Genomic DNA, 14,809 nt, shown 5'->3' on the forward strand with positions numbered 1-14,809 from the left:
TCATTTTAAGGGAGCAAAGTTTTTGGAAGCAAAGATCAAGGGTTCAATGGTTAACTAAGGGAGACAGGAACACCACCTTCTTCCATAGGTCAACTTCCAATCATAAAAGAAGAAACAAAATCAATAGGTTAGAAGGAGAAGGGGGAAGAGAATACAATGATCAAGAGGAGATGGGAAGACATGTGGTAAAGTATTTCTACAAGGCTTATAAAAAAGGATAATAGTATAGGAAATCAAGTTATCAGAAGAAGTTTGATAAATACGATCCCATAGGTGTTGGGAGAGGTGGAAAATAATAGCATCCTAGGAAACATCATGCAGTGCCTGCCCCTAGTTCGCATTTTTTTATCATTGTCGAACCCTTTTGGAGCTAGTTTTATGTTGATGGTTAGCAGCATTGATATGAGATTAATAGATATTGTGCTATGGATTCAGTTTATTATGTGATGAGATTACTTAGATTTTGCATTTCATGTATGTATGATGATTATTTTTAGTGTTCGCAATTATTGATGGTGATTATTACATTGCTTTTAGTTATTAATGATGATTAGTAAGATGATTTATTATCATATGTGTTTTATTATGGATACTTACCCCATACTTGCATGTGTATGGTGTGCGTATTTTCTTTGCGTGTTTACTTTTGTATGGCGTCTGATGTGGTTAAGGAAGGCATTCGTAGTCACCTGCTAGTCAGGATCTACACGATGCACCACTTCCTACCATTTCCTATTTAGTTTAATATATATTGTGCTTGTACATGCATGATTTTTATGCAGGTTGCAAGTACCGGGTATCGACTTCCCTGAATTGCTAGGATGAGTGTACCCTATCACATTATCTCAATGATAAGAGAGGGGAGATAAATTCTCAAGTCCAAATCCCAACCCTTTTAAGCCATTTGTTCTAACTGGAAAATTAGGACAAGTATCTGAGTTGAGTACCCTCTGAATACGTTGGATAACGTAATTCGTGATATAAACCCTTGGTTTGATTTTGTATGTATTTTGGCTATGATAGGTTTTCATATTTTTACCTTGCGAGTCTTTGATGTATTTTCTTTTAATTAAGCCTAATTAAAAGATTTAATTAATGGTTTAATTTAATGAAAAATTAATATGTTATTTTAATATTTATTTTATTTAATTAATTGGAAAATTAATTAAATAAAATAATTAAATTTGAAGATAAAAGTTAAAAGTTTAGATTTGGAATGTGACAATATTTATTTTAATAATAATATATTTGGAGTTCATTTTTAAATAAATGACTAAATAATATTATTATTAAAGCTAATAAATATTTTAGCAATTAAGTTTTGGAAAATGAAATTTAAAAATGGAAAATATATTTTAAATTAATAAAAGATTCTAAATCTCATGTGATTAAAATATAAATATATTAAGATTGCAAAGTGGAATTATTAAAGTTAGTGCATGAGATTTAATAAATAAATTAATTAAATTGGAAAGAGTAAAGTAAATATTATATTAATTAATGTGCATTATTTTTATGTTTGCTCACATAGGAGTTGGCAAATTCTCGGGAGTTGTCATATAGACAACACTGGAGTTTGCACTCTAAGAATGCATAAGTTGTCTACACTTAGGAGTTAGCATTTTTATTTGAGCACATGGTGTCTACAACCTTAAGACTCATCTAGAAGGTTGGAGAAGGCTCATGCTTGTTTGTCATGCTTATCTTCTAGTTGTTTCTAGAGACACTCTAGATGCATCTTAGAGGCCTTTAAATAGAGGCTCTCCTAGTGTGTTTGGACAAGCTAAATGAAAGCGGAATTGAAGCTAGGAGCTACAAGCTTAATGGAAGTTGAATAGCCACAAGCTAAAATGGAAGCTTCAAAGCTTACATGCATTGGAGAAGCTCATATGCTCATATGTTCCTAAATGCTTCTATGTTTCTATAAGCACCTCTAGTCACTTGGAGGATTTGATTGGCTGGATCTTGGAGGAATTGCAAATGATAGAGAAGGAAGGGATTTTCTATGGACTTCTGAGGCATGGTGGATTAGCATCAGTGTCCAAGTGCACTCGTGATAATCTCATACTCTATTTGCACTATTTCTCTTCCTGTCTTCATCATGTCTATGTGTCTGAGTACTCTTATGATTGAATCTATAATTGAAATTGGAATCTAGGTATTTTATTTGGTTGAGAAGAAAACAATAGAAAAACCCTAGATCCAATTAAAGAGAAATTAGATCTAAACGGGTTTGGGTTCAAAATAGAAGCAAATTGAGAAAGATGATTTCAAATCTATAACCTATTGGATGGATTAATGGATACGTTTTGAAAACAATTATTTAAAAAGGAAAATTCTTGTTTAGAAAAGCCCTTTAAATCTATGTATATATTCTCTTTTTTAAATCTGCATATATATATATATATATATATAAGTATTTTAGATGCAGTGATAATTGATGACAAATTTTGTATATATATATGCGTATATACATATATATACATACATATGCGTATATACATATATATATACATATACACATATATGTACATATTGTAAATTGAAATGAGAAAACTTTATTGCAAATCCGAAATTCGCTTATGGCAAAATGTTTAATGAAAAAGTTGTTTGAAATCGATTAAATATATATATATATATATATATATATATTGGGGTGGGCGGGCTTTACCCCGACCACACCCCCATCCTCATTAACTCCGACAGCGGTACAACTCTGCGTATCGCAGGGTACCTGCGTATGCAAGGTACCTTCGATCCGCAGGCCGCATGCATTGTGGTCTGCGGTTATCAATATAACCTGCCTTCATTTTATGGAATGTTCAATGATTAATATTTTGTATGATATAAAAAATATTATATATTATGTTATAATATTATTAAATACGATATATATTCATTAATCAATGTTAATATTTGCTACTAATTATAGTTTGGTTTTAATGTTATAATGTTATAAAGACTTAACATTATAAATTGTATAATATATATATTTGTTAATAATGAAATATGATAATAAACATTATTTAAATATATATATAATCAAGAATTAGCAATAATGTTTGTTATTTTATAAATACGATATGTTACAAATGTTAATATATCATACTTGTATGAATACTCAAATCGTTGACTGTTATTAAACTGAGTAGGAAATGATGAAGGATTTGGTGTTGTAGAACTGTTAATGAGAACTTTAATATAACTTGTTTAATAACAAGTTATCATAATGGATTAGAATATAGTTAAATCTTTACGATTAGCGTTAGTCATTAGTCGATGAATATTCATGGAGCTATATTAAATAATTTATTGAGATAATAATATAGTTAACATTTAATTTAGAAATGTTAATTTATACTATGAGATTTTGATGAAAGTGGATTAAGTTTTAAATTGTCAAGGAGTCATTGTTATAGCATCACTGTGATCTGAGTTATTATTTATTAATGTTTGTTGGGTCTACAAACTATTAATAAATAATAGTATAAATGGCTAATTCAATTAGAATTAATCTAGAAGAGATTATTTAACGATTGAAGTTTTGTAAAGACATTAGTTTTTGGATTTGAAGTAAAATTGATTTTAATCAATTAATGAGTTGTCAATATAATTAAATGTGATAGAGATTTAACTAGGAAATGATTATCATTAATACGAAATCGTTAAGAAAGATGAATGTAGTCATTATGGATAAGATTTCTAAAATAACTTGTTAATATTATTATTATTAAAATATTAATATTTTTGTATTGGATTGAAGTTGACTTTGATGTACAAACTATTGTTAGTCAACTAATACTCATTGGGTTGATAGTTTGGTTGTGAAATTATTAATTAAATCAATTAACTAGAGCTAATTGGATTTAATTAATAATTAAGTTATGTAGTAGAGATTTAATTGATATAATTCTTTTAATGAGATTGTAGAAATATTGATATCAAAATTGATAAGTTTTATGACTTGAATTATGACCTTAGATATTATATGGTTGTCAACGATGATAACGATTAAATTAAAAAAAACTCAAATTTTAGTAATACTCAATTAAGTTTCTAATTGAGAACTACTAGAATTTTGAAAGGTCATGGATTGTGCACTTATGAGAATTGATTGATTTAATTGATCATTTTAATAAAGTTATAATCTTCTTATTCGAAGACTAGTAATTGACTTTCTTACATTTTGACGAATAATGATCCTTGATTTATTTTGGAAGTTGAAGTAACCTTAAAAGAAGAGTTAATCAATTAGAATATGGATCATGGTTAAAATAGAGAACAATTTAATTAAGGTCAATGATGATCAGTTTAGTGAATATTTATCCTTAAGTTATTCTTAGAATGTAATTATTAATAATGGAAAGAATAATATTATCGAGAAACAAATGGGTTGACGTGTAGGTCAAATGGTAAATCCTTTACAACTTGACGTATACTTACAAACAAACACTGGAAACCTCTACATTTAATTCAACTATGTGAATTTAGTAAACCAAAACATGTGTTTGCATCATGTATTCTATATGCTTCTTGTTTTGGGTTTTGGGTTGGCTAGTGTTGACCTGTCTTAGGTTGTTACCAGAGGCTCGGGGGTTATGAGATGTGTTGGCATGTTGATCTTATTTGGTCTTGATCTTTATAAGCCCAACCATGGTTATGTGATCGTATGCTCTATGAAATGTTTGTATTTGTTCATCAGTCTTCATGTGTGAAGCTGAGATGTATGTGTATGAGATACCTAAGCTAATCATTTTTGAGTCATCGATCAGTTATCCTTGGATTACTTTCTAGTCACCATGATGGGACTAAAATGTTGATTTATTTCTTGATGATTTCATGTTGTGACATGTTTGACTCAACCATTTTGGAGTCTTCGATCAGTATGATTTTGAGATATTCTTGGTTGCTTGTTGAAGAACCAATGGATATTGTGATTTATTTTGAGATATATTTTGATTATTGAGAACCAATTGATACTTATGATTATCAGTGATGCCTTTAGTTGCCAATAGAGAACTGTTGTGGTCATGATTTTCTATGGATGTTTTTCAGATGCTCATGGAGATTTGATGATTCTTATCTTGGAGATTTGATGATTCTTATTATGGATATTTGATGCTTATATTGTGGATATTTGATGATTCTTTTTATGGATTATCTTTTGGATTTTCTTTACAATTGCTTGTACAGGACTGTGGTGATTTTATGATTCCATGAGCATTAGGGTAGGTAATCTACTTGTAGTGTCAGGAAGTGGCTTGCAATGGGGGTCGGGGCTCTAAGTGGATGCTAGGGTAACTCATTGTAAGTTTGGTTAATAAGTGATAACATTTACACACTAAATGGGGATTAAATGAACCTAAAAAGATAATTGTTTTGGTTCTCGCCCATGCCTTGAGCGCTTGTACAAGCTAGGATGGGAGTAGTGAGAATGCATGGTTGCGACTTTGCATTCCATAGTACGCCTCGTTAGTATGAGAGGATACTAGTGGCCGCATGAGATCGGTATGGACCTGTGGAGTTTAGCTAACTGCCAGGGTAACTTGTACGAGATAAATGCGATGACACTTTCTCGCTTACAGAGTAGGTTTCCTACATGTCATTGTTGTGCCTCTGGGAATTAGATGTCGATTTTGTGTGTGATGGAACCTTTGAGTTAGTATACTTTTAGGATTCTTGGACTCATAGAGATTTATGCTTTGTGATTTTGATATCCTGTTTGGGACTTGAGATTATCTCCTCAGCACGGTAGGAGTGGACCACTTAGGTACCACGCGGTTGGGAGGTAGTGTTTATCCACTCTTATCATTTGAGATCCATTGAGACACCGTGGCTGGAGTATTCTTGGTTGGTATTTATCTTCATTATGTTCTTGGATCATTATGATAGATAATATACCTTATGATGGATGTATTTACTGGTATGTTCTTGTATTGATGATTTGCATATATATTATGGTTTGCTTTGCATGTTAGTAGGATGTTTTAGGAGTGACATTCCTACTATGATAATACCGATGATCTCTTTGGTGCTTTAGAATGTTACGCACGGAGGGATGGCTAGGATCCATGATGGTCTAATGATGCTATTTACGGTTGAGAGGAACTGTGCACTTAGTTATTTATGTTTGTGGTATATGGTTATCTTTTATGATGGATGTTTATATCTTTTGTGATGATGTATAATATGCGATTTCATTTTAATTGCCTCATGGATTAATATTGGATAATGATGTACTTTATTTACATGGATGTTTATTCTTTTAAGCTTTTCATACCTTGTAACATGTATAGTGGATGATTGAGCAATCTAAAATGTACACTTGTATATGGTTTAAGAACATTGGATGTATCTTTGTTATTTCATTGTTAAGGATGTAATGTTAGAGGAATAAGTTATGATTAGAAGTAATTCAACGTTAAGGGATCTTTAAAGAATGTAATCTGTTATGTTATGTTATTTTCAGTTGGATGTTACTATTGCTTCCACAAGTGTTGTGTATGGTTTTACTTTCATGTTAAAAAAAAAAAAATTGTTTGGCAAACTTAGTGAAATTCTTTGGATCCCTTGGCGGGGCATTACACATCACGAAAGAGGAAGTAAAAAGGGTCATGTTTTCCATGAAAGCATATAAGACCCCAGGACCTGATGGTTTCCCCAAAGCATTTTTCCAGCAATTTTGGGAGTTCATTAAAGGTGAATTGATATGGGCTACCAGAGATTTCTTCAAAATGGTGAAGCTATTAAAAAGGATAAATAAAAACTTTATTTCCTTGGTCCCTAAGACATTGACACCCATGAGTCTCCTAGACTTTAGACCTATAAGCCTCTGTAACATAGTGTATAAGATATTTGCAAATGTGTTGGTCAATAGGATTAAGCTTTTCCTTAGGAGCATCATAGGAACATCATAGGAATCCTAGATGCAACAATAATGCTCGTGAAATCATGCATTCTATGGAAAGGAATAAAAAACCTAGTATGGCTTTCAAATTGGATATCTCCAAGGCATATGATAAAGAAAAGTGGGTCTTCCTATATGATGTACTTGAAAGAGTGGGGTTTAATAGTAGAGTCATAAATCTTATCAAGATGATGGTGGGGATGGTCTAGTATTTGGTCCTTCTAAATGCCTCTCCTTGGGGCAATTTTGTGATGCAGAGCCCTCTATATTTATCTTCAAGGAATCTTAGTTCAACTCAAGGGATTCACAATAGGCTGGTACACCCTCAAGGAACTAAGAACATCTCAAATATTACAACAAAGAACCTTGACATTATACACCAATAAAGACAACATCTTCACTCACACAATCAGATTGCTATGTCTGATTGCATTGTTCATAACTTCAGTTCTAAATATCTCCTTGAAAAACTCTTTGGCGGAGTTCTTCCAAATTAGTAATTCTAAAACATATCCAAATCTGAGACCAATCCAATAAGCATATTATAAATTACATACTCTGAACCAAGACCCATTTTCTCTGTCATAAACCAGAAACAAAACTGGTAACCCTTCCTAGGGCATCACATAACGTTCACAAAACACATTCAAATAACCCCAAACAAATTCCACATCATCCATTTGTGAGTCTAGTTTCCAAATATATAAGCCATTAATTTATCCAATACATAAATCAATGTATAAGCACAAATCTTTTCCTGCAACACCATTGAAGGCATTTAAAAACCAATTTTCACTCAAATCTTCATAACTTTCACAAATCTATATAAAAACAACCCAAACCAAAATGAAATGAAAGATAATTCATGTATCTTTCCAATGAATATTTTTATAGGTCTTTATTTTCCAAAATATTCCTGTACCAAACGTTTCAATCTGACTGTAGTTGGGCATTCTCAAATCTGCAATTTACAAGCTTTGCCAAAACCTGCATAACTTCTTCATTTATAAATGAAACAAATCCAAACCAAAGCCAAAAGAAATTTTATTCACTTCTCTATCCAAATATACAAAATTTACATAGTTTTTAGGCTATACATGGTCGTACAAGACCTGGAACCAACACTAAAATAGAAAACCAATCAAAATAACAACTTAAGATATTACCAAATTTCTTTCAAAATGTATCTCTTCCTTTCCTTCATGCTTTGGTTCGACCTTACATACATTTTTATAGATTTTTTGGTTGGTTATAACTTCCAAACCACCCTTTAAACCAACCCATTACATTCCTTTAACCCTTTTGCATTTTTGACAACATTTTATGCACTTTATGCATTTTTACATTACAACTTTCATACAAACCCAACCTAGACCAACATTATGACTCAAATGAATTTAGATAGATGTCAATAGATCCATTCACCAATTAAATAAACATTTTTACATTATTTATCATATTAAGACCTCCTTTAACAACTTATTACAAATGGCTTCTCTAGCTTTTATATCTTTGTCTTATTGAAATTTAGGTGCCTCTGGTATCAGAGCTCAGAAGATTCTGAGCGTGTAGATGGAAGATGATCTACACCAGGCAGTGTTGGGTTATTTTGGATTCTTGTTTTGAGGTTTGTGGTTGCAGAATGGTGTCGGTTCGCTCAGCTGCAATGGGTGGACAGGAGAGGTCTACCAAAGGATCATAGGAGATGATCCAGGGCCAGAGAGGATGGTCCTTTGTGTGTTGCCAATAGACTGGGGAGAGAGGCATGATGGGACTCCCAGGTGAGGGACAAGAGGTTGTGATGCAGCATGGAGGAGTGGACTGAGGAATGAGAAGCACCATAGAGGCAACCAGCATAACTCCATTGATGGGAGTCATTAGTGAAAGAGATAAGAAAGTGGAGGAGGCATCGATCCAGTGATGATGGTGAAGAGGCAAAGGAAAAGATGAGGATTTTGATCTAATATTTTTTCTTGTAGGTTATTGATTCCATGTTTCCAAGGGACTTGGAAACTTTTCAAGGTTGGGAGTATGGTGCAGAGGCACCTAAATTTCAAGAAGATAAAGATATAAAAGCTAGAGAAGCCATTTGTAATAAGTTGTCAAAGGAGGTCTTAATATGATAAATAATGTAAAAATGTTTATTTAATTGGTGAATGGATCTATTGACATCCATCTAAATTTATTTGAGTCATAATGTTGGTCTAGGTTGGGTTTGTATGAAAGTTGTAATGTAAAAATGCATAAAGTGCATAAAATGTTGTCAAAAATGCAAAAGGGTTAAAGGAATGTAATAGGTTGGTTTAAAGGGTGGTTTGGAAGTTATAACCAACCAAAAAATCTATAAAACTGTATGTGAGGTCGAACCAAAGCATGAAGGAAAGGAAGAGATACATTTTGAAAGAAATTTGGTAATATCTTAAGTTGTTATTTTGATTGGTTTTCTATTTTAGTGTTGGTTTCAGGTCTTGTACGACCATGTACAGCCTGAAAACCATGTAAATTTTGTATATTTGGATAGAGAAGTGAATAAACTTTATTTTGGCTTTGGTTTGGATTTGTTTCATTTATAAATGAAGAAGTTATGCAGGTTTTGGCAAAGCTTGTAAATTGCAGATTTGAGAATGCCCAACTACAGTCAGATTGAAACGTTTGGTACAGGAATATTTTGGAAAATAAAGACCTCTAAAAATATTCATTGAAAAGATACATGAATTATCTTTCATTTTCTTTTGGTTTGGGTTGTTTTTATATAGATTTGTGAAAGTTATGAAGATTTGAGTGAAAACTGGTTTTTAAATGCCTTCAATGGTGTTGCAGGCAAAGATTTGTGCTTATACATTGATTTATGTATTGGATAAATTAATGGCTTATATATTTGGAAACTAGACTCAGAAATGGATGATTTGGAATTTTTTTGGGGTTATTTGAATGTTTTTTGTGAACTTTATGTGATGCCCTAGGAAGGGTTACCAGTTTTGTTTCTGGTTTATGACAGAGAAAATGGGTCTTGGTTCAGAGTATGTAATTTATAATATGCTTATTGGATTGGTCTCAGATTTGGATATGTTTTAGAATTACTAATTTTTAAGAACTCCTCCAAAAGGTTTTTCAAGGAGATATTTAGAACTGAAGTTATGAACAATGCAATCAGACATAGCAATCTGATTGTGTGAGTGAAGATGTTGTCTTTATTGGTGTATAATGTCAGGGTTCTTTGTTGTAATATTTGAGATGTTCTTTGTTCCTTGATGGTGTACCAGCCTATTGTGAATTCCTTGAGTTGAACTAAGATTCTTTGAAGATAAATACAGAGGGCTCTGCATCATTTTGATATGGAAAGAGGACTAAGATAGGGTGACCCGCTATCTTCTTAACTTTTTATTATGGTGGTAGAGGTGTTGGGGAGATCATTTTCTAAATTGGTTAATACAAGATGTGTTAAAGGAATAAAACATGAAACTACAGCTAATACTGAAGTGTTACAACAATTTGTGGATGACACATTTCTATTTCATGAATCCTCTATAATGGAAGTTGAGGCATGGAAGAATATACATAGAAATTATGAAGATAGTTAAGGATAGCAAATAAATTACTCTAAAAGTAAGCTTTATTTTTTTAACACTAAGGCTATTATGGAGAGGAGGATAAGGAACATATTAGGCTATCAATTAGCCAACCTCTTGGACACCTATCTTGGACTATCGTTAACCATTAAGGAGGTAACCAACGAATTTTGGAATACTATTATTGAAAGAATCCAAAAGAAGTTGGTAGGATGGAAAGGGAAGATTCTAAGTAATGTCGGTAAACTAAAATTACTCTATGTAGCTCTCTAGGGTATTCCAATCTATTTCTTGTCCCTTTTTAAAATTAACTAGAACATGGTTGATAGAATAGAGAGAATACAGAGGAACTTCCTTTGGTCAGGAATGGAAGACAAGAACAAATTAAACTTGGTCAACTGGGAGGAGGTTTGTAAACCAAAGGAGAGGGAGGGATTGGAAGTTAGAAGACTTTGAGACCTAAATAAGGCTCTCCTTGCAAAATTTGGATGGAGACTGGGAGAAGACAATACTGATTGGAGCAATATCATGAAAGCTAAATATCTCTCAAACCCCTATTCACCCATAATCTCTTTAATAATGATCTCTTGAAAGGTTCCAAAATTTAGATGAATATTGTTAGGAGAAAAGGTCTGTTGAAGGAAGGGATAAGATGGATTATGGGAAATGGGCATAACATCAGGTTCTGGGAGGATAACTAGATGGGAGGGAAACCGTCAGTTTATAGTAAATTTAGAGGACTAACGGAGAAATTGAAAGAGAAAATAGGACTGAGAGTGGTGGATTATATTGACCTGAGAAGAATGTGGAAGAAATTGCAAAATGATACGTATTCTCAAGAGGATGTTCAACTTCTTAAAGAACTGGAAGAATTGATGGAAGCACAAAGAATTCCAATCCTAATACATGAGGATAAAGTGGTATGAGACTTAACTCCTAGTGGCAATTTTACAGTCAAATCAGCTTACAAACATCTATGGAGCAAAGACTTGTACTCCCTAATATGGCATAAAGTTTGGATAAGTAATCTCCTTCCCAAAATCATTTTTGTTTGGTGGACTGATCAACATGGTAAAATTCTAACATTGGACAATCTAAAAAGAAAGGTTTTTTTATACCAAATAGATGTTATCTTTGCAAAGAAGAAGAGGAGAATATCTTCCACTTGTTCCTAAAATGCCCTTATGATTTAAATATTTGGGAGCTAGTATGGGAGAAATTGGGACTATGTTGGGTGTTGAAGGATAATTTATGTCAATTTGTGGAAAATTGGGACTGTCCCTTCTATCACCCTAAGCTAATACTCCTATGGAAAAGTGTCCCACCATATATTTGCTAGCATATCTAGAAAGAAAGAAATAATAGAATCTTCAGGAGGAGGAAAAACCAGAGGAGGTAGTCATGGGAATTATGCAAAAATTGTTGAAGGAAAATATAATGATTACCAAATGTAAGCTACCAAAGGAAGAACCAAGTAGAAAAGAAAGCCAACTAGTAGAAAGATGGGGTATCCAAGGGGCTTTTAACCATTTTGATAATTCCAAGGTTTTAAAGAGACAATAGACAAGATGGAAATCACCAACTTTAGCACAACGTAAGATAAATTTTGATGGTGTTGCAAAAGGGGGAATAGGAGCAGTGGGTGGAGTGCTAAGGAATGGAAATGGTGAAGTGATGCTAGTCTATTCTGGGAATGTTGAAAGAGGAAGTAATAATCTAGTTGAAGCAATGGCTTTGGTGTGGGGTTTGTAATTGATAAGGGAAATGCAAATAAAGGAAATAACTATAGAAGGTGACTCCAAATTAATCCTTGATCTGGTGAAGGGAGTTTCCAAACTAGGTTGGAATATCTAAAATATTTCATGGATATAAGACATATCATAAACGGGATGGAGAAAGTCCAGTTGCAACATATTTACAGAGAATGAAATATGGTGGTGGATGTCGCTACCACCATGGGATACAAATTAAAGGAATTGACATGTTGGAGAAACATAGAAATTCTGAAGGAGGAAATTAAGGCCTTGATCAGCAAGGAAAAGGAGGGGGGGGAAGTTAGATATGGTTAGGAAAATAAAGGTTAGTGCCAATTTTGGCAACATTATACCTAGGAAGACAAAATTTGCTAAATTTAATAAAAAGTTTAAGGGGAAGCTAATAAGACAGCACCATACTAATTGGATAATAAATGGAGGTGATTTGAGGTGGTAGTTATTTCACCATTATGGTAACATAAAGAGAAATTTGATTACTTCTTTTCAAAAGTATGAAAAATTTTAGTACCAAGGTTGTTAGTGAATTCAGGATGTTAGAATAATGATGCTAAGTATGTGTGAATCCCATCGTAAAATTGAATGGGACTTTGAAGTATCCTAAAAATTGGTTTGGGAGATGATTAAAACCCTTGTAGGTGGTATTTGTATCAATGTTGAGTTGTGGTGATTAATATTCACAAGAAGCCTAACAACAAGGAAGTTCAAATGTGAATTACTGAGGTTGTAGGGTCAAAAATTAGTGGGGAAGAAATGGGTGGAGACTTGAATAGACTAGAACCATCAAAGGTTGAAAATTTTAAAGACAGAATGGAAACCTAGTTTCTGTTAAAGGAGGGGGGATTTCTTCCCTACATGCAAGTGATGGTGGGATATGATGAAAATTGTGCACTCCAATTTGTGAATGGATGGAATGATCGCAAGGTTACTATAAATGGCATTACATTCCAAGTTAATGAGGAAGTAATTGCAATAGCCATTGGGCTATCCATGAAGGGGAAAAAATGGAGGAAGTTCATGAAAATGGCAAGCGAGGCTAGTATGATCAATTTTTTTGTGGAAGATGAAGAACCAGTGCATTATAGGGGAGGATTCATGAGGGATAAGCTACCAACTCTATGGGATGATGTCTGCTTGGTGATCATGAAATACCTTATGCTTGAAGACAGGTTTGGAGTTTACTACTACTATCACTTTTCCCTACTGAATCATTTTAGAAAGAGGGATTTCATTTCTATTCCATTTATTCTTTTACATCCTCTGGAGGATATGTTAGCGATGTTAGGGAAAAAGGAGTAAGGGTCAAAATTTTACCATTAACCACCAAGGCCTTATTTTTAGACTATATCAATTCCATGTTGCCCTCTGTCCCCCTAGGGTTATAGTGGTTGACAACCAATGCTACCACCAAAATTCTCCTCAGAGTACTAGTACAGGTAGCAAAATCTACACCCCTTGCCCCTCCCCTAGCAGAGATAACAAGAAAATGAAAAAACTAGAGTCGGTCATTGAACAAAAGGATTGTAAAAAAATTAAGGTTGAAAAACCTGTGGAGGTGGAAGTTGAGGATTCAGAAGAGGAGGGAGGAGGAAAGGGAAGGAGAAGGTCAGGAAGGCTTGCTAAAACCCACGCTAGGTATAAGAAAAAGTCCAAAAGATATTGGGTGGAAGAGGAGGAAGAGAAGAGTTCTAAGAATAATGAAAGGGAGCTAGAGGAGGAGAATTTCTCTAACTCTGAGAGAGAAAAAGAGGAAGGGAAAAAAGAAAAGAAAAAAGTGAGAACTCGGTGGATAATACCCAAGTGTTTGCTGGTAATACCCAAGTGTCGGCTGGTAAAGATATTACCACCGAGACTCATGTGTCAACTAGCTTTACCCTCCAGCCTATTACTTTCTATGAAGATACTAACAAAGTGGACACTTCCCCCATCACAATTTTCTCTCTGATAAAGGAAAAATGTAATGTTTTTACTAACCCTCAAGTTTTGCAAGATGAAAACCAACTGACAAAGACTAATGAGGGGACTAGAAAGGTTGATAAAGAAAGAAAGGAAAAAGAAGAGGAACAAAATGAAAAGATTTCACAGCTAGAAACAAGAGTCAAAACCTTGGAGGAGGGATTCTACACATTCTTTAAATTTGCACTGAAGGTCACTCATGCAACTGCTACCACCCTCCAATTGCTAGCACAGGATAAGGATGAATTGAGGATGGACATGGAAGATAATAAGCTCCTCTATAAGTTTCTTGCTAATGACTAGGCTTGGGTTCTTCTAGCTAGGAAAGGAAAGGAAAAAGATGAGAAATAATTTGGTTATTCTTGGAGGATCTAATGATCCCAGTTTCTTTTGTTTTTTGCTACTACATAGTTTGTTGGCTTACAATTGTTACTAAGACTTGGGTTGGCTTGATTAAGCCAATATTTTTTTTATTTGGAACTTTATAGTTTGTTTAGTATTGTAGTTTAGATGTTGATGTTAATGGTTGTGTGTTGTTTTTGGGTTGGGTTGGCTTACTTTTTCCAATAGTGTTTATTCTAAACAATCTTTGTTGGTTTGATTGT

This window comes from Cupressus sempervirens, chromosome 2, assembly GCF_028749045.1.
Source record: "Cupressus sempervirens isolate cs-2001-9-10 chromosome 2, ASM2874904v1, whole genome shotgun sequence".
Classification (NCBI taxonomy): Eukaryota; Viridiplantae; Streptophyta; class Pinopsida; order Cupressales; family Cupressaceae; genus Cupressus; species Cupressus sempervirens.